This window comes from Triticum aestivum, chromosome 3B (assembly GCF_018294505.1).
Source record: "Triticum aestivum cultivar Chinese Spring chromosome 3B, IWGSC CS RefSeq v2.1, whole genome shotgun sequence".
Lineage (NCBI taxonomy): Eukaryota > Viridiplantae > Streptophyta > Magnoliopsida > Poales > Poaceae > Triticum > Triticum aestivum.
The window spans coordinates 419,544,842-419,563,320 of record NC_057801.1 but is presented as its reverse complement, the minus strand read 5'-3'; positions in this window follow the sequence as shown (position 1 = coordinate 419,563,320).

The following is an 18,479-nucleotide window of genomic DNA, read 5'->3' as shown; positions in this document are numbered from 1 at the left end:
AAAGTGGACCATGTTAAACTAGGCATTTTTCCACCCCATTTACATATAAAGTTTATTAAAATTGGAGCTACTGTTATTTAGTTATGAAATAAATCATTTTAACATGGCATTTATGCAAATTAATTCAAACAACACATTTAAACAATTTTAACATGGGATGAAAATAGCATATTATGAAACTAGATGAAAATCTAAGCATTTTACATATATAATTCATTTTAATCCAATGCACGGTTGTTGAGTTATTAAATGCATGAACATGAGGGGTTTTTCTAAAAAACTGCAGTTTTCTGGATAAATAGTAAATTTGCAGGTCAGGAAAAAAAATGCATGTTGGCCGAATCTGCAGTCTGGCCCAACAGGAACATGCGCTGGGGGGGCAGCTCACCAGCGTGGCCACTGGGCCGGCTGGAGCAGGCCGACTGTGCGCTGGGGACTTGGTGCTCCCGAGGCCACGCGGCTGCAACGCGCTGCGGGCGCGGTCAACGCGCCTGACCGGATCGAGCCATGCTCGATGGAGGGGAAGCAGAGGGCGGCGACAGGGACTTAGCGAAGGCGGGCATCTCTGGTAAGGCGAGGATAGGGGCGGCACGGAGGAGGTCTAGGGATGGGTGGTCCATGGCGGAGGCGGCGAGATTCGACGGTCCCCGGCCGGGTCTGACGCGAAATGACAGCGATGGTGGACTCGGGGTAGAGCACGGGCGTCCATGGCATCGGTCCTTGTGAAGGGGAAACTAGAGAGATGAGAGAATCTGAGAGAGTGTGTTGCTGGGGAGCAAGAGGAAAACAGAGGGGAGGGTGGAGAGGAAGGGCACAATCCTGCCGGTCCGATGCTGCTCCAGACCGATGGAGCTTGACGGCAGCGACATGGCTGGCGGCTTGCTCGCCGAGGATGGCACGGGCCGCGGCAGAGGAACAAGGGCGTGGCAGCAGGACTGCTGCTTGCTCCGGGTGAGTGGCTGGCTGGAGACAGGGGCGAGCACTGGTTGGCCCGACGCTGAAGACGAGGTGGAGCGGTGGTTGCTACGGGAGGAGATCCCGAGGAAGGAGGTGGTTGGTCGGCTGGCGGCGGAGACGGAATGGATGGGACAGATCCTAGATTTTAGGGTTTGGTCCTAATATATATAGCAAGTGGGATTAGGTTAGTTTAAGGGCTAATCCGTCCCTTCGATCGCAAACAAACGGTCCGGAATAAAATAGGCAGGGAGTCCAAATAATAAAATGGAGATGTTTTAGGGATGATCCGAATGCAACGGCGATGACTGAGCGGTTCGGGTTCGGGGCAGTTTCGGACGAGCGCAAGAGGGGGTGGTGGTTGGACAAGAGGGAAACGCAAACACGGTTGGTCTCGGAATGGTCAACGAAAACAATGGGTGACGTGGCAACTACGAGCGGATGCAAGTTAAAAAAACAATGATGGCAACGAGTGCCGATGCAATGCAAATGATGCAATGATGAAATGCATGACATGAACAAAAATGCAAAACAAAAGACAAAAACCCAACCACGGAAGAAATATCATATCGCATCTCCGGAAAAGGCAAGAGTTGGAGTTACGTATGCGGAAAGTTGTATCCGGGGCGTTACACGTTCCTAATGATAAAGATGAATTGATCCCGCAAAGAATTATTACAGGTTATAGGATGGTAATTGATTTTCGGATATTAAATAAAGCTACTAAGAAAGATCATTACCCTTTACCTTTTATTGATCAAATGCTAGAAAGACTATCCAAACACACTCATTTCTACTTTCTAGATGGTTATTCTGGTTTCTCTCAAATACCTGTGTCAGCGGGGGATCAATCAAAAACTACTTTTACTTGCCCTTTCAGTACTTTTGCTTATAGACGTATGCCTTTTGGTTTATGTAATGCACCTGCTACCTTTCAAAGATGCATGATATATATATTCTCTGATTTTTGTGAAAAGATTTGTGAGGTATTCATGGATGACTTCTCCATTTATGGATCCTCTTTTGATGATTGTTTGAGCAACCTTGATCGAGTTTTGCAGGGATGCGAAGACACTAGTCTCGTCTTGAATTGGGAAAAGTGTCACTTTATGGTTAATGAAGGCATTGTCTTGGGGCACAAGATTTCCGAGAGAGGTATTGAAGTTGACAAAGCCAAAGTTGATGCTATTGAAAAGATGCCATGTCCCAAGGACATAAAAGGTATAAGAAGTTTCCTTGGTCATGCCGGTTTTTATAGGAGATTCATTAAGGACTTTTCTAAAATCTCTAGGCCTTGGACTTATTTATCACAAAAAGATATTCCTTTTGTCTTTGATGATGATTGTGTAGAAGCATTTGAAATACTAAAGAATGCTTTGATCACTGCACCTATTGTCTAGCCACCTGATTGGAATTTACCTTTTGAAATTATGTGTGATGCTAGTGATTATGCTGTAGGTGTTGTTCTAGGGCAAAGAGTCGATAATAAATTGAATGTTATCCAGTATGCTAGTAAGACTCTTGATACTGCCCAGAGAAATTATGCTACTACTAAAAAAGAATTCTTAGTAGTTGTGTTTGCATGTGATAAGTTTAGACCTTATATTGTTGATTCCAAAGTTACTATTCACACTGATCATTCTGCTATTAAATATCTTATGGAAAAGAAAGATGCTAAGCCTAGACTCATTAGATGGGTTCTCTTGCTCCAAGAATTTGATTTGCATATTATTGATAGAAAGGGAGCTGAGAACCCCGTTGCAGACAACTTATCTAGGTTAGAGAATGTTCTTGATGACCCACTGCCTATTGATGATAGCTTTCCTGATGAACAATTAGCGGTCATGAATGCTTCTCGTACTGCTCCCTGGTATGCTGATTATGCTAATTACATTGTTGCTAAATTTATACCTCCTAGTTTCACATACCAGCAAAATAAAAAGTTCTTTTATGATTTAAGACATTAATTTTGGGATGACCCACACCTTTATAAAGAAGGAGTAGATGGTGTTATTAGACGTTGTGTACCTGAGCATGAACAGGAACAGATCCTACGCAACTGTCACTCTGAATCTTATGGAGGATACCACGCTGGAGATAGAACTGTACACAAGGTACTACAATCTGGTTTTTATTGGCCTACTCTCTTCAAAGATGCCCGTAAGTTTGTCTTATCTTGTGAGGAATGTCAAAGAATTGGTAATATTAGTAGACGTCAATAAATGCCTATGAATTATTCTCTTGTTATTGAACCGTTTGATGTTTGGGGCTTTGATTATATGGGACCTTTTCCTGCCTCTAATGGTTATACACATATTTTAGTTGCTGTTGATTACGTTACTAAGTGGGTAGAAGCTATTCCAACTAGTAGTGCTGATCATAACACTTCTATTAAAATGCTTAAGGAAGTTATTTTTCTGATGTTTGGAGTCCCTAGATATCTTATGACTGATGGTGGTTCACATTTTATTCATGGTGCTTTCCGTAAGATGCTTGCTAAGTATGATGTTAATCATAGAATCGCATCTCCTTATCATCCGCAGTCTAGTGGTCAAGTAGAGTTGAGCAATAGAGAGCTCAAATTAATTTTGCAAAAGATTGTGAATAGATCTAGAAAGAATTGGTCCGAAAAACTTGATGATGCATTATGGGCCTATAGAACTGCATACAAAAACCCTATCGGTATGTCTCCATATAAGATGGTTTATGGAAAAGCATGTCATTTACCTCTTGAACTTGAACATAAAGCATATTGGGCTATTAAAGAGCTCAACTATGACTTCAAACTTGCCGGTGAGAAGAGGTTGTTTGATATTAGCTCACTCGATGAATGGAGAACCCAAGCATATGAGAATGCCAAGTTGGTTAAAGAAAAAGTCAAACGCTAGCATGAAAAAAGGATACAAAAGCGTGAGTTTAACGTAGGAGATTATGTGTTATTATTCAACTCTCGTTTAAGATTTTTTGCAGGAAAACTTCTCTCTAAATGGGAAGGTCCTTACGTTATCGAGGAGGTCTATCGTTCTGGTGCCATAAAAATCAACAACTTCGAAGGCACAAGTCCGAGGGTGGTAAACGGTCAAAGAATTAAACATTATATTTAAGGTAATTCCATTAATGTTGAAACTAATATTATTGAAACCGTAACCCTGGAGGAATACATAAGGGACACTTTCTAGAACGTTCCAGACTCTGAAAAGGAATAGGTATGTGGTACGGTAAGTAAACCGACTCCAAAACAACTCCAATGGCAGTTTTTATAAGTTTTGGAATATTTAAGAATTGTAGGAAGAAAGAAGTAGTCCGAGAGGGACAAGAGGCCTCCACGAGAGTGGAGGGTGCGCCCACCCTTACTGGGCGCACCCCCTGTCTCGTGGACATCCCGTGTGCCTCCCGGACTTCATTTTCTTACATGTTACGTATTTTGATCGGTAAAAAATCATTATATAAACTCCCGAAGGTTTTGACCACCGTATCACGCAAATATCCTCTGTTTTCTCTTCGAGCTGTTTCCGTTGTAGATCTAGAGCACCATGACTTCACCCTCCTCCTCCAACAACGAAGACAAGGATGCTTGGCTATTGAAGATAGAGCTGAAAAGAGAAGAACCGAAAGAGGTCAACAAGGATGAAGGGATCAAGAAGGCCATGGAGGTTCAAGCTCCGGCGGTGAAAGAAGAAGACATCCCTCAACCTTTACCTAACCTCTTTGCTCCAACAGAGATTGAAGCTTTCAAGATGATTGAGTTAGCTCGCATACAGAACAAGTATCTCACACAGGAGAATATTTTGTTAAAGGATCATATCGCCAGACTCAAGGGCATTATTCGCAAGCTGGAGGAGCTTTTACGCTCGATGTGCGATTATCCACCATCATTATCACCACCTCCATCACCTCCGAGGACATAATCACATGGGTATGGGCACTCCGCTTGGCAACTGCCAAGCTTGGGGGAGGTGCCCCAGTATCGTATCACCATCACACTCCTATCTTTACCATTTTATTTAGTTCGATCCTTTTAGTAGTATTTTGATCTAGTAGATTGAAGTTTTGATATCAATTAGTTTTGAGTTTTGCTTTGTGATCTCTTTATGTAATCGAGTCCGGGAGCTATCTATAATAAAGATTAGTGTTGAGTCAAGGGCTTTGCTATCTTGCTATGGTCTTGAGGAAGTAGAAAGAATAAAAGAGTTCATATTGATCTTATGGTTAGTGATGACTTCACACATAGAAAGTATGAGGCATAAAAGTTGTTGAGAGTTGATAAATGTAGTTTTGGTCATCGTTGCAATTAATAGGAAGTGATAAGGAAAGAGAGGTTCACATACAAATATATTATCTTGGACATCTTTTATGATTGGGAGTACTCATTAAGTATGACATGCTAAAAGAGTTGACGTTGGACAAGGAAGACAATGTAATGGTTTATGTTTTCTCACATCTCAGTTAAAGTATATTGTCATTGACCTTCCAAACATGTTGAGCTTGCCTTTCCCCCTCATGCTAGCCAAATTCCTTGCACCAAGTAGAGATACTACTTGTGCTTCCAAATATCCTTAAACCCAGTTTTGCCATGAGAGTCCACCATACCTACCTATGGATTGAGTAAGATCCTTCAAGTAAGTTGTCATGTTGCAGGCAATAAAAATTGCTATCTAAATATGTATGACTTATTAGTGTAGAGAAAACAAGCTTTATACGATCTTGTTGTGGAAGTAATAAAAGCGACGGACTACATAATAAAGGTCCACATACAAGGGGCAATATAAAGCGACGTTCTTTTGCATTAAGATTTCATGCATCCAACCCTAAACGCACATGACAACCTCTGCCTCCCTCTGCGAAGGGCCTATATTTTACTTTATGTTTTTACTTTATGCTTGAGTCAAGGTGATCCTCACCTTTCCCTTTTTCAGTTTATCCTTTGGAAAGCTCCTCGTGTTTGAAAGATCATGATATATATTTCCAATTGGATGTAAGTTAGCATGGGCTATTATTGTTGACATCACCTAAAGGTGAATACGTTGGGAGGCAACACAATAAGCCCCTATCTTTCTCAGTATCCGGTTGAAACTCCATAACCACGAGTATTGCGTGAGTGTTAGCAATTGTAGAAGACTACTTGATAGTTGAGTATGTGAACTTGATGAAAAGCTCTATTGTTGACTCTTTCTGATGTTATGATAAATTGCAATTGCTTCAATGACTGAGATTATAGTTTGTTAGTTCCCGATGAAGTTTCTGAACCATACTTGACATTGTGAATTGATTGTTACTTGAGCATAAGAAATCATATGACAAAATCTATATATGTTGCTGTTATAAGAATGATCATGATGCCCTCATGTCCGTATTTTATTTTTTATCGACACCTCTATCTCTAAACATGTGGACATATTTTTTGATATCAACTTCCGCTTGAGGACAAGCGAGGTCTAAGCTTGGGGGAGTTGATACGTCCATTTTGCATCATGCTTTTATATCAATATTTATTGCATTATGGGTTATTATTACACATTATATCTAGATACTTATGGCTATTCTCTCTTATTTTACAAGGTTTACCATGAAGAGGGGGAATGCCGGCAGCTGGAATTCTGGCTGGAAAAGGAGCAAACATTGGAAACCTATTCTGCACTGCCCCAAAAATCCTCAATATCCACTAAACATGTTTTTGGAATTAATAAGAATTATTGAGCGAAAGAAATACATCAGGGGGCCCACACCCTGGCCAGGAGGGTGGGGGGCGCACCCACCCCTACTGGGCGCCCCCCATCTCCTGGGCCCCCTAGTGGCCCCGGTGTCCATCTTCTGCTATATGAGGGCTTTTACCCTGGAAAATTCGCGGGCGAGCTTACGGGCGAAACTCCGCCGCCACGAGGCGGAACCTTGGCGGAACCAATCTAGGGCTATGGCGGAGCTGTTCTCCCGAGGACACTTCCCTCCGGGAGGGGGAAATCATCACCAATGTCATCACCAACAATCCTCTCATCGGTAGGGAGTCAATCTCCATCAACATCTTCACCAGCACCATCTCCTCTCAAAACCCTAGTTCATCTCTTGTATCCAATCTTGTATCCAAACCACAAATTGGTACATGTGGGTTGCTAGTAGTGTTGATTACTCCTTGTAGTTGATGCTAATTGGTTTACTTGGTGGAAGATCATATGTTCAGATCCTTTATGCATATTATTACTCCTCTGATTATGAACACGAATATGCTTTGTGAGTAGTTACATTTGTTCCTGAGGACATGGGTGAAGTCTTGCTATTAGTAGTCATGTGAATTTGGTATTCGTTCGATATTTTGATGAGATGTATGTTGTCTTTTTCCTCTAGGGTGTTATGTGAATGTCGACTACATGACACTTCACCATTATTTGGGCCTAGAGGAAGGCTTGGGGAAGTAATAAGTAGATGATGGGTTGCTAGAGTGACAGAAGCTTAAACCCTAGTTTATGCGTTGCTTCGTTAGGGGCTGATTTAGATCCGTATGTTTAATGCTTTGGTTAGGTTTACCTTAATACTTCTTTTGTAGTTGCGGATGCTTGCAATAGGGGTTAATCATAAGTGGGATGCTTTTCCAAGTAAGGGCAGTACCCAAGCACCGGTCCACCCACATATCAAATTATCAAAGTACCGAACGCGAATCATATGAGCGTGATGAATACTAGCTTCACGATAATTCCCATGTGTCCTCGGGAGCTCCTTTCTCATTATTAGAAATTGTCCAGGCTTATCCTTTGCTACATAAAGGATTGGGCCACCTTGCCGCACTTTATTTACTTGTTACTTGTTACAATTTAACTTATCACAAAACTATCTATCACCTACAATTTCAGTGCTTGCAGAGAAAACCTTACTGAAAACCGCTTATCATTTCCTTCTGCTCCTCGTTGGGTTCGACACTCTTACTTATAGAAAGGACTACGATAGATCCCCTACACTTGTGGGTCATCAAGCCCGCCTACCAAGCTGCAGCAGTCGAGAACCATGAAGGCGAGGGCGATGTCCTCCCTCCTAAGTTCGCCCCCAAGACGAAGAAGCTGCAGCTGGGCCAGGGGTCTCATGAGGAGCCGTCGCCCGGCAGTGCCGCGCTAAGCCTCGCTTCCCTGGATGGGGCGCCCTCACCTGTTGCATAGGAAGGCGCGCCCGGTGCCCCTCTCAGGCTGGGCTCGGGGGCTCTCCTCTGGAGGGCCTCAGACCTAGCTGACGTCATGAGGGAGGCGCTCAAGCACCATATGGAGGCATGCTTCAATGCACGCTTCCCAGGAGAAGGCACAGGGCATGAGGCGCCAAGTGTTCAGGAGTTCATCTGCAATGCAGTCAAGGAGGTTCAGGAAGCAAGGGTTCTGCAGGGCGATCGCCGCCCACCGTCGGGTGCGCCTCCTTGCCCTGAAGAGGGCAAGGAGTTTCGCGTCTGCATCGACATCCCAGAGCTCAACAGGGCCACGTCTCGGGAGCTCTTCTGGCCGTCCCATGTCGGCCGATGCGAGGGCACCCTCACAGCTATGTTCGCATGCCCTTCAGCCTGCCGAGCGTGGCTGTCGCGCTTTAGCACCGCATGCGGGATATCCTAGCGACTCGGGAGGCTAGGCACCAGGTGATCCTGGCGGAGATGGAGATGGATCTTATGGAGCCCCCAGGCCCCTGGAGCCTCCCGAGGCTCAGGGCCAAGGCAGCTCATGAGGAACGACCTCAGCAGCACGCATCCTCTGCTACCTCAACATCTCTTCAGCAACGGTGCGAGGTGACATCTTTTTAGTTTGTTCAGTTTGGGGGTGCCCCTCGGGCTGCATTATCCCTAAGTCGCGTGGGTCCGTACCTGCAACATGTATCTCTTTTGTGTCTATCAAAACTAGTTTACCTTCCCTTATGAGTTTCCTTGAAATTATCAACCGCCTGACCGGCGCTTCGTCGCCAAGAACATCTCGCGCCCTTGCGTGCCCACCCACGACCGCCTCATGATTAAGGACTGGCACGACGTCTATGCTCGGGTACATCCCTGCAGTGTTGCTAAACCCAAGAGGTTGAGCTCTGGCTCATGGGCCTGCTCCTGTGTACGTCACCTCCCATGGCCCTTGGTGCCTTGTTCTCGCATGAGCTAATCGCGGGCGTATGAGTGAGGGTGCATGACCTGGTGCCTCGTCGCCAAGGGATCCATGCGCCGGTTGTTTTTCTTCAGGACCTTTGTATGAGAAGACCGGGCACGGCGTCTGTGCTCGGGTCCTTCCCTGTAGCGTCGAAAAACCCAATGATGAGCTCTGTCTGGCGGGCCGGCCCCATTCACGTCACCTCCCGGGGTCGTTTGTGTCTGGCCTTCTCATGCAATAACCTTAGGAGACTCATTCGGCGCAGGTTGCCTAACCATCTTGCAGGACTGACACAAGTGTTCCCGATCAAATTCAGGTGCAACCCGCCTTGAGATAGGGCCTCGTGAGTCCCGTGCTGGCTCACGAGTGCCCATACACACCTCCTCCAGCCCTGCCGTGCAAGCCACGTGTCAGGGCGGGGCTGTACACGCCCCGGGGGCTCTCCTCGGAGGGAGCCCCTCCCATGCACCTGTGGAAGCACCATGCTCCGCGCTGGCCGTTGACACTATCGAGGAACGGCTATGCCGATGCAAGAGCAGAAGCGCCATGCTCCGCGCTGGTGATAAACAACTGAATGTAGCCTCGCGGCTGCAGCAACCTCAGGGAGCCTCCGGGCTCAATGCTTAGCCTCACTGCCCTGCTCTCCCTCGGGAGGGTAGCGCGAGGGGGCTGGGCACGAGGGCTACTTAGGTCATGCCTGGCGTACGCTACTCTACCAGGTCCCACGGACCTGGTCTTCGCATGCCCCTCCCGAGCGAGAGCCCGACGAGGAGAGGTATGATGGTCTGTTCGTACATCAAGGGGGACTCCTGAGAATCGTGTCTCAGGAGCCTAACTGGCCTTGTAGCCCCTCACCCCTTGGTCCCGTCCTGGCGACCTAGATGACCCAACGGCGGCTGAGGTACACGCGAGGCCAGGCCCTGCCGACGCAGAATGCTAAGGCTTGCCCTCGCACCTCTTTTCTCAAGTTGTTCACACGTCAAGGGGGACTCCTGAGCATCGTGTCTCAAGAGCCTAACTGGCCACGTAGCCCCTCACCCCCTAGCCTCGTCCTGGCGATCCGGGTGACCCAGCGGTGGTTGAGGTATGCGCGGGGTCGGGCCCTGCTGACGCAGAATAATAAAGCAAACGGAAAAGAAGTCGCATAACCATAAGCTAATTATTACAAAACGCATTTTTCCAAGCATCAGTTTTAACACCTCCATGAGGCATGCTACATGCTACAGGATAAAAACAGGAAGGACCAGCACCACCAAGCCACCTCTTCAGCCTTGGCCACTACCTCGCCCGCCTGAGGAGTCCCATCATCGACGACGTCGCCCTTGCCCTCGGTTCCAGCCGCTCTAGCTGCGGGGCCAACATCGAGGAACTTGTCCAGCAGGGCCTCCACCGGACCCTTCATGGAGTCAGCAGCAGTGTTGTAGGAGTTGGGGTCCACAGGCTCGAGCAAAGTAGCGAAGTCAAAGCGGATGTCCCGGAGATAGAGATGGCTGAAGGCGCGCGTCAGGGCTGAAGAAGAGAGTATGCGAGCGCCACCTTCCACCATGGATCCAAACCCGTCGACAACGTCCTCGAGCGCCTCGATGACCTCGGGAAGCTGGGCGGCAGGGCTCTCCTTTTGGGTCACCATCGTCCCTTGGGGATCGCTCCCAAATAGTGCCTACCAAGCCTAGTGAAACCTCGCCTCGAGGAAGATGAGGGTGTTGTGCTCCATGGCGGCCGCCCCCTTGGCCTCGGCATGGGACGCCTGGGCCGCTTCAGCCTCCTCCTTCAACTTCTTCAGGCAGTCGCACTTCGTGGCCTGCTCCTAGGCTGCCTACTTCAGCTCGGCATCGCGATTGACGAGGGTAGCCTCCTAGGCCTTCAGCTTCTCCTCTCGCAATTTTTATAAATAAAGTGCAGAGTAACAAGTAGTCATAAAGGCTTGAGATAAGCCTACAGAAGGAAATAAAAGAAAGAAAAAAAAGAAAAAGAAAAGAAGGAAAGAAGAGAAAAAGGAAAGAACTAGGCTACAAAAAGAAAAGAAAAATTACAAGAGTGCATCAAGCCAAGTAGTGAATTGTCTCTCATGCTTTTTCTTCATTCTAAACCTTAGAAGCTTGAGTTCCTCCAGGAAGATGAACTTCCATCCTTGGAAAGATGGTGTAATGCTTTCAAAAAATTTATTGTTTCTGGTTATCTAGATGGCCCATGCTCCAAGAATGATGATCTCCATGTAAAAAGGGTAGTTTATTTTGTCCTTGAGATCTTGGAATGCTTCTAACACTGAAAGGTTTGGTGTTCTTGTTGGACAAATAAAGTCCCAGCATTGTTGCATAAAGGGACATCCCCAGAATAGATGATGTAGTGTTTCTTCCTGCTGACATCCTCTAACTGCATAGCTGTATGCCTCCAATACAAAGCTCTTTCTTCTAAGTAGATTTCTTGTGTTAACTCTGTCATGTAGCAGTTGCCAGAAGAATACTTTGTGTTTTGGCTGACATGAGCTTTGCCAAATCCAGCTAAAGTGAGGAGGAATTTGCTTGTGTCCAATTAAAACTTTATATGCTTTGATGGATGAATAGACTTCATTTTCCCAAATGTAACTCCAGGTATCCAAAGAGTCCAAGAATCCAGATTGTCTCATCGAGATGCAAATGTCCTCCATTTGTAAAAATTCCTCATATGCCTCTGTTGTCAGTGGTAGATAGAAAAGATCCTGAAGGTATTCTGTCTGTAGCACTTGTTGTATGTTCAACCGTGGATTTCCCACAAAGGAGTATAAGTGGTGGAATTTGTGCTTGAGTACTGCTTGATGCCATAGATCATCCCAAAAAAATGCACTGACACCATCTCCCACATTGCATCTAGCAATAGCTTTGTATTGATCAATGATAGCTAAATTGGATTTCCACCAAAAAGAACCTACCATGTTGTCTCCTGGTAATTTCCCATCACTGTAGTAAGTTTCCCAAATAAGGTTGACCCATGGTATGTCATGTCTGTTGAAAATTTTATGCAGATTCTTCATTAGCAGGGTTTTATTATGAGTGTATATATCCAATACACCTAGACCTCCCTGCTCCTTGGGCCTACACACAGTGTGCCAAGCCACCGATGCAGGTCTGCGGTCCTCCATGTCAGGTCCTCTCCATAGAAAGTGCCTCAGGTATTTTATTATCGGTTTCTTTATTGTGATTGGAATATCCAGACAACTCATGAAGAATACTGACAAAGATGTGAGCACTGATTTGACAAGGAGCAATTTGCCTGCTTGAGTCATGAAAATAGAGATACCTGCCAATCTCTTTGCAATCCTGTTAACAAGAGGGAGACATTGTTCCACAGTTGGTTTGTATATTCCCAATGGAAGGCCAAGGTAAGTGAAAGGGAATTGCCCTCTGGCACATCGGAGTGTGTTTGTGAATAATTCAATCTTGTCCTCAGAAATGTTTAAAGGAACCAGGAATGACTTCCCATAATTCACTTTTAGCACTGTTGCACAAGCAAAAGTATCGAGTAAGGCCTTCAGAAAGAACATCTGCCTTGTATCTGCTTGCGTAATCACTAAAGTGTCATCTTCATATTGCACTATTGGGAAATGAGGGCAAGAGTGGACTTGAAGTGGTGCAGAGAGTAGATTTAACCTCATTGCTTTGTTAAGAATAGATTGCAACAGGTCAGCAGCAAGCACAAATATTAAAGGAGAGTATGGCTCCCCCTGTCTCACTCCTCTTTTGATGTAATTTTTTCCCAGGTACTCCATTCAGCAGTACAGAAGATTATGCTGTTGAAAATAGAGCTTTCATCCATGAAATCCATTTGTCACCAAAGCCTTTAGCTTTAAAAATATCAAAGATTGCTTCATGCTCAATTCTATCAAAAGCCTTTTCAAAATCCAGTTTAATTACTAAGATTTCCTCCCTTGACTTATGGCATTGGTGAATATATTCATAAGCCCATCCTAAGCAATCCTGAATCACCCTGTCTTTAAGGAAGCCATATTGATTGATATGCACCATTTGCAGAATAACTCTTTACAATCTATTGGCCAACAATTTTGTAATGATCTTCAGCACTCCATTGAGCAGAGAAATTGGTCTAAAGTCATTTGGAGAAAGTGGCACTTCCTTTTTAGGGATTAGGGTGATGAAAGATGTGTTGATACTCTCAAGATTTACATTCCCAGCATGAAAAGCCATAATAAGTTCAGTGACATCTGCTTTGATGATATCCCAACAACTTTTGAGAAACTCATTATTAAAACCATCTGGGCCTGGTGATTTATCTGCTGGCAGATCCTTTACCACATCATCTATTTCTTCCTGGGTAAAAAGCTTTTCCAAATCAATGAATATGTGTGGATCCACTGTGTTTTCATACAAATAATTTAGATCCAAATGCATAGAATGCGTATTGGACTGTCCCAATCTATTCTTAAATGCCTCCCATAAAATTGCTGCCTTTCCTTCATGATCTGTGATTTCAACCTGATCCTTGTTTACAAGCATGGCAATTTTATTGTGTCTGTGATTAATAGAGGCCTTTGTATGAAAGAATTTTGTGTTCTCATCTCCAAACTTCACACCTTTAATTTTCCCTCTTTGTTTCCAATAAATCTTCTAATTGTTGAGCACAGTTAACAAGAATTCCTTTAGCATGTTTCTGCAATTTGTTTCAAACACTGTTAGATCCCCGTATTCCTCAATTAAGTCCCAAAGGAAAATAAAATCATTCCGCTTTGCAATCTGCTTCTTATGACAAGATAAGTGTTTTGCCCACAGCTTGAGTGCTCTTCTAACATTTTTGAACTTTGCATTTATATTCTTTGCACAGTCAGTGTGGCCCACTGAAATGTTCCATGCAGCCTGAATCACTTGCTTGAAGGAGTTGTGGTTTAGACAATAATTTTCAAACCTAAACACTTTTGACTTTGGAATATTTGTGCCAATTTTGATAATACAAGGAAGGTGGTCAGAAATTGGTTTAGCCATGGGTAGAGCAATGGAATCTGGGTAGCTGGTCATCCAAGCAACAGAGGTGAAAAACCAATCCAACTTCTCAAGGAGGGGGCTGTCCTGCATGTTACTCCAACTAAACTTTCTGCCCTTTAGAGGTAGTTCAATCAAACCAAGTTCACTAATAGCTTCATTAAACATGAGCATTTCATTGACATCACCCCCAGGTTTATTTCTATCCTTAGGTTTTCTAATGAAGTTAAAGTCCCCCATCATAATCCAATCCACATCATTAGGCTTCTGAATATTACCAAACCATTCAATGAACTCAATCTTATCTTCATGATTGCAAGGACCATAGATGTTCGTGAGAATCCAAGACTTGGAGGAAGTGTTACGGGTGAACTGAATGGATAGAGAAAACTTGTTTGGGAACATAAACTCTCCAGTGAATAGAGCTCCATTCCAAGCAGTGAGGATGCCACCAGATGCCCCAATGGAGGGTAAGTATTCACATTTATTAAATCTTTGTGGGCAAACTTTATGTATATATGTTAAATCAAAGGTCTCTCTATTTGTTTCCTGTAAATACACAATCCCAGCAGCACTTTCTTCCACTTTTTGCCTGATAGCCATCCACTTATCTGAAGAATTAATAACTCTGACATTCCAGTTTAGTATATTCCAGGTTCTGTTGTTATTCATTGAAAACCAAAGGTATATGTCCTTGTACACCAAGGTCCAAAATCTGGTGTCTATCCCAATAATTGATTCTTCTTTGAACCATAAATAAATAATAGCTCATACAAGTAGGCACATCAGACAAGCATCACACTGTAATAGAATTGAGCCAAAGCCAAAGTAACAAGTAATGCATAAGGAGAGCTTTGATGGCAGCAGCTACAACATAGTTCACTCCCACAAAATGGTACCACAGGTTACACTCCAACCCATTACAACCAACTAACAAAAGATGTCTCTCAGGACAATCATGCACTATGAAACAAGTTCTGATATTAAGATTCACTGCATACATATAGAAAGGACATTCCAAAAGAGAACAACAGGACACTCTGCTATTCCAGTCCATCTGGTGTGGTCTTCTCATCATCACACAAACTTTGCTTTGTAAGCCTCTCCTGTGGCCTTGGACACCTTGGCCACCTCCTCCTGCCCCTGCTTTTTAGGCTTCTTGGAAATCTTTTCTTGAAGTTCATCCTCGGCAACCTTACAGAAATATTTAGTCAGGTTTTTCACCACAGAATTCTGAATAACTGGTGGGATGGCATTACATGGCAAACATGATTATCTTTCTTAATCATGTCACTCCTTCTTACCTCCGTTTCCACCATAGGCTCTTTTTCCCTCCTTTTCCTTGAAATAGCTTCACCCAGTGGAAGAATTTTATTTGGAGAGACTTGCTTAAGAGGACTGCCTGCCCCACTGGAGGGGTGAGCTGCAGGGCTTACACCTTCATTTTCCTTACCCTGCCCTAGTAAGAAATCTTTGCAGGTTGGTGCCTGGGAAGTAGAACATCCATCATGTATATGAAAAAGCATAGTTTCCTCTTGTTCACAATTAGCAGTCAACATTTTCCACATATCAGACTTGAGCAAATGCGTTGTCCAACCAAAATTATCAGGTGTCAACAGCAAATGTATTATGAAGTTGAACCAACTTATTGGTATTTCAATTTTGAAGGTGCTTGCTGCTCCTTGGGTTGCTGGTCCAAAATGCTTAATCCAGAGATCTAGTCCTCCTTCAGACACTAAATGTGAACCATCAATAATTTCCAAAGCATGCTTTTCAGCCAGTTCATGTAAATCAAACATAGTAGGAGAACCTGGCAAGGAAAATGATCCATAGTTACCTTTGTTGCTGGGATCTGATGAGGTGCCAACATGTGGAATTGGGACATCTTCCTTGCCCTTTTCATCTAGAAGTAGAGCCTGTGGAGCAGTTACAGTTGCTCCAATCAAAGAGCTGGCAGCAACAATTGCACCATCACTTGGAAAATCTCTCACGGCCTCATTCTATCTGTCTATGACCATCTGAGGAACAATATTGCCAGTAACTTTCTTATCTCTACCATCATTGGGCATATCTTCCATGTGGCCCTGCTGTAAGTCAATCTGAAGCTCTGCATCAGTATTTTGAGGTACCAAAGAAGGCTCGAAGGCCAGAAGCTATTGCTGTGCATTGTCCATATTGTTTTGTGGCACCTGATCCTCCTCTTCCCCAATTGCATTATATGCCAATGCAATGTTTAAGAGTTCTTGACCAAATTGAGGAACTAGTACTCCCTGATTGACCTCTTCACTGGCAAAGTGTGTAATGGAATGCAGACCATCAGAGAGTGAAATAGTTGTTGCAATGCTACTGCTTGGTGCCCCCTGGCAGTGCTGGAATTTCAACTTGTTGTTGCTAGGGCTGAATAGGCTCTGGTTGAGGAAAAGCCCAGTGTTGTTCTTGCTCTGCTTGCTCCTCCCAATCATCCCAGTCCTCATTTGGGGCATGAATGTTGTGGATGGGCAGAGGTTGGAATCCTGGGAAGTCATTTGCATTTTGAGGTATAGGGTGTGGGTCCACACCATCAGGTGGAATGGGGTCTTCATCAGCAGGCCCACCACCCAACATTTCCTCTAGCAACACTTCAACAGAGCAAGTCCAGGAGTCTTCTTCAAACTGCTCCCCTTCAGACCATCTTATGCTCTTTGGTATTTCCTCAAGCTCTGTCACTCTGGCTTTGACCAAGATCTTGCCTCTGATTGCATCCTCTTTCTCCCAGCTTATGGTCTTACCCCATTTGGAAATAGCAGCAGCAATATCTTTAGTGTTGCAGAAGTCAAAAGGAACACCCACAAAGAGCAACCAACAAGTCCTATTGAAGTGAACCCTGTGCTAATTTCTGCCCTCATTGTGTTTGGAAAACAAGATGAAAACATCTCTAAAAGCATGGGGACCCTGTTGAATGAGTCTATCTCTATCCCTAACGTGCCTGAACTGCACATATGCCTCTCCAAACGGGCATGGTTGTATTTCCCTAAATCCAACTTGTGCATGTGCTTGAAGAAACTCTTCTAGAACCTCACAAACATTTGGAAAAAATACCTCGTCCGGGTGCGGTTGAATGTTGGCAATCGCCCAGTCTTCATGTATTCTAGGGCGATGGGGAACTATTGCACGAGAAACCCCAGTTCATCCCTCAATTGCCTAAATCTGAAAGTCATGCAGGACAAAAGGAAGAGGATCGATGGGTATATTGGCCATCACAGTCGACTCCGGCAAGGAGGCGACCAGAGCTCTCTCCGTCGACAATGGCAGCGGTGGCAAGCTTGCCGAGGCGGGAGCAGAGGTGGAGGCAGAAGCAGTGGTGGAGATAGAGTAGGCAAGTGAAGTGGAATGCGAGGAGGCAGGCGACGGTCTCGGCTTGAAGTTTGGGAAAAAAATCCTTGACCAGCTCCTTCAATGATGCCACCTGCCTAATCTGTGCCGCCGGCCCAATACAATGGAACTAGGATTCAACCTCTCCATCGGCCTAAGCATTCTCTGGTGGGCTTGAGAAAGAACTAAATGGAATAAAAGGCCAAAGCCCAGTCAAGTTTGGAACAGTGCAAAAGCGGGCGTAGTGACCGTTGGCCCTGCATGCATGGCAAACCACGTGATTACGTGCAGTGGTACGTTGCACTTCATGAAGGAAATATGCCCTAGAGGCAATAATAAAGCTATTATTTATTTCCTCATATCATGATAAACGTTTATTATTCATGCTAGAATTGTATTAACCGGAAACATGATACATGTGTGAATACATAGACAAACATATAGTCACTAGTATGCCTCTACTTGACTAGCTCATTAATCAAAGATGGTTATGTTTCCTAACCATTGACATGTGTTGTCATTTGATTAATGGGATCACATCATTAGGAGAATGAGGTGATTGACATGACCCATCCCGTTAGCTTAGCACTTGATCGTTTAGTATTCTGCTATTGCTTCCTTCATGACTTATACATGTTCCTGTAACTATGAGAATTGTGTAACTCCCGCTTATCGGAGGAACACTTTGGGTACTACCAAACGTCACAACGTAACTGGGTGATTATAAAGGAGTACTACAGGTGTCTCCGAAGGTACATGTTGAGTTAGCATAATTCGAGATTAGGTTTTGTCACTCCGATTGTCGGAGAGGTATCTCTGGGCCCTCTCGGCAATGCTCATCACCTAAGCCTTGCAAGCATGTAACTAATGAGTTAGTTATAAGATGAAGTATTACAAAACGAGTAAAGAGACTTGTCGATAACGAGATTGAACTAGGTATTGGATACTGACGATCGAATCTCGGACAAGTAACATACCGATGACAAAGGGAACAACGTATGTTGTTATGCAGTTTGACCGATAAAGATCTTCGTAGAATATGTAGGAACCAATATGGGCATCCAAGTACCGCTATTGGTTATTGACCAGAGATGAGTCTCAGTCATGTCTA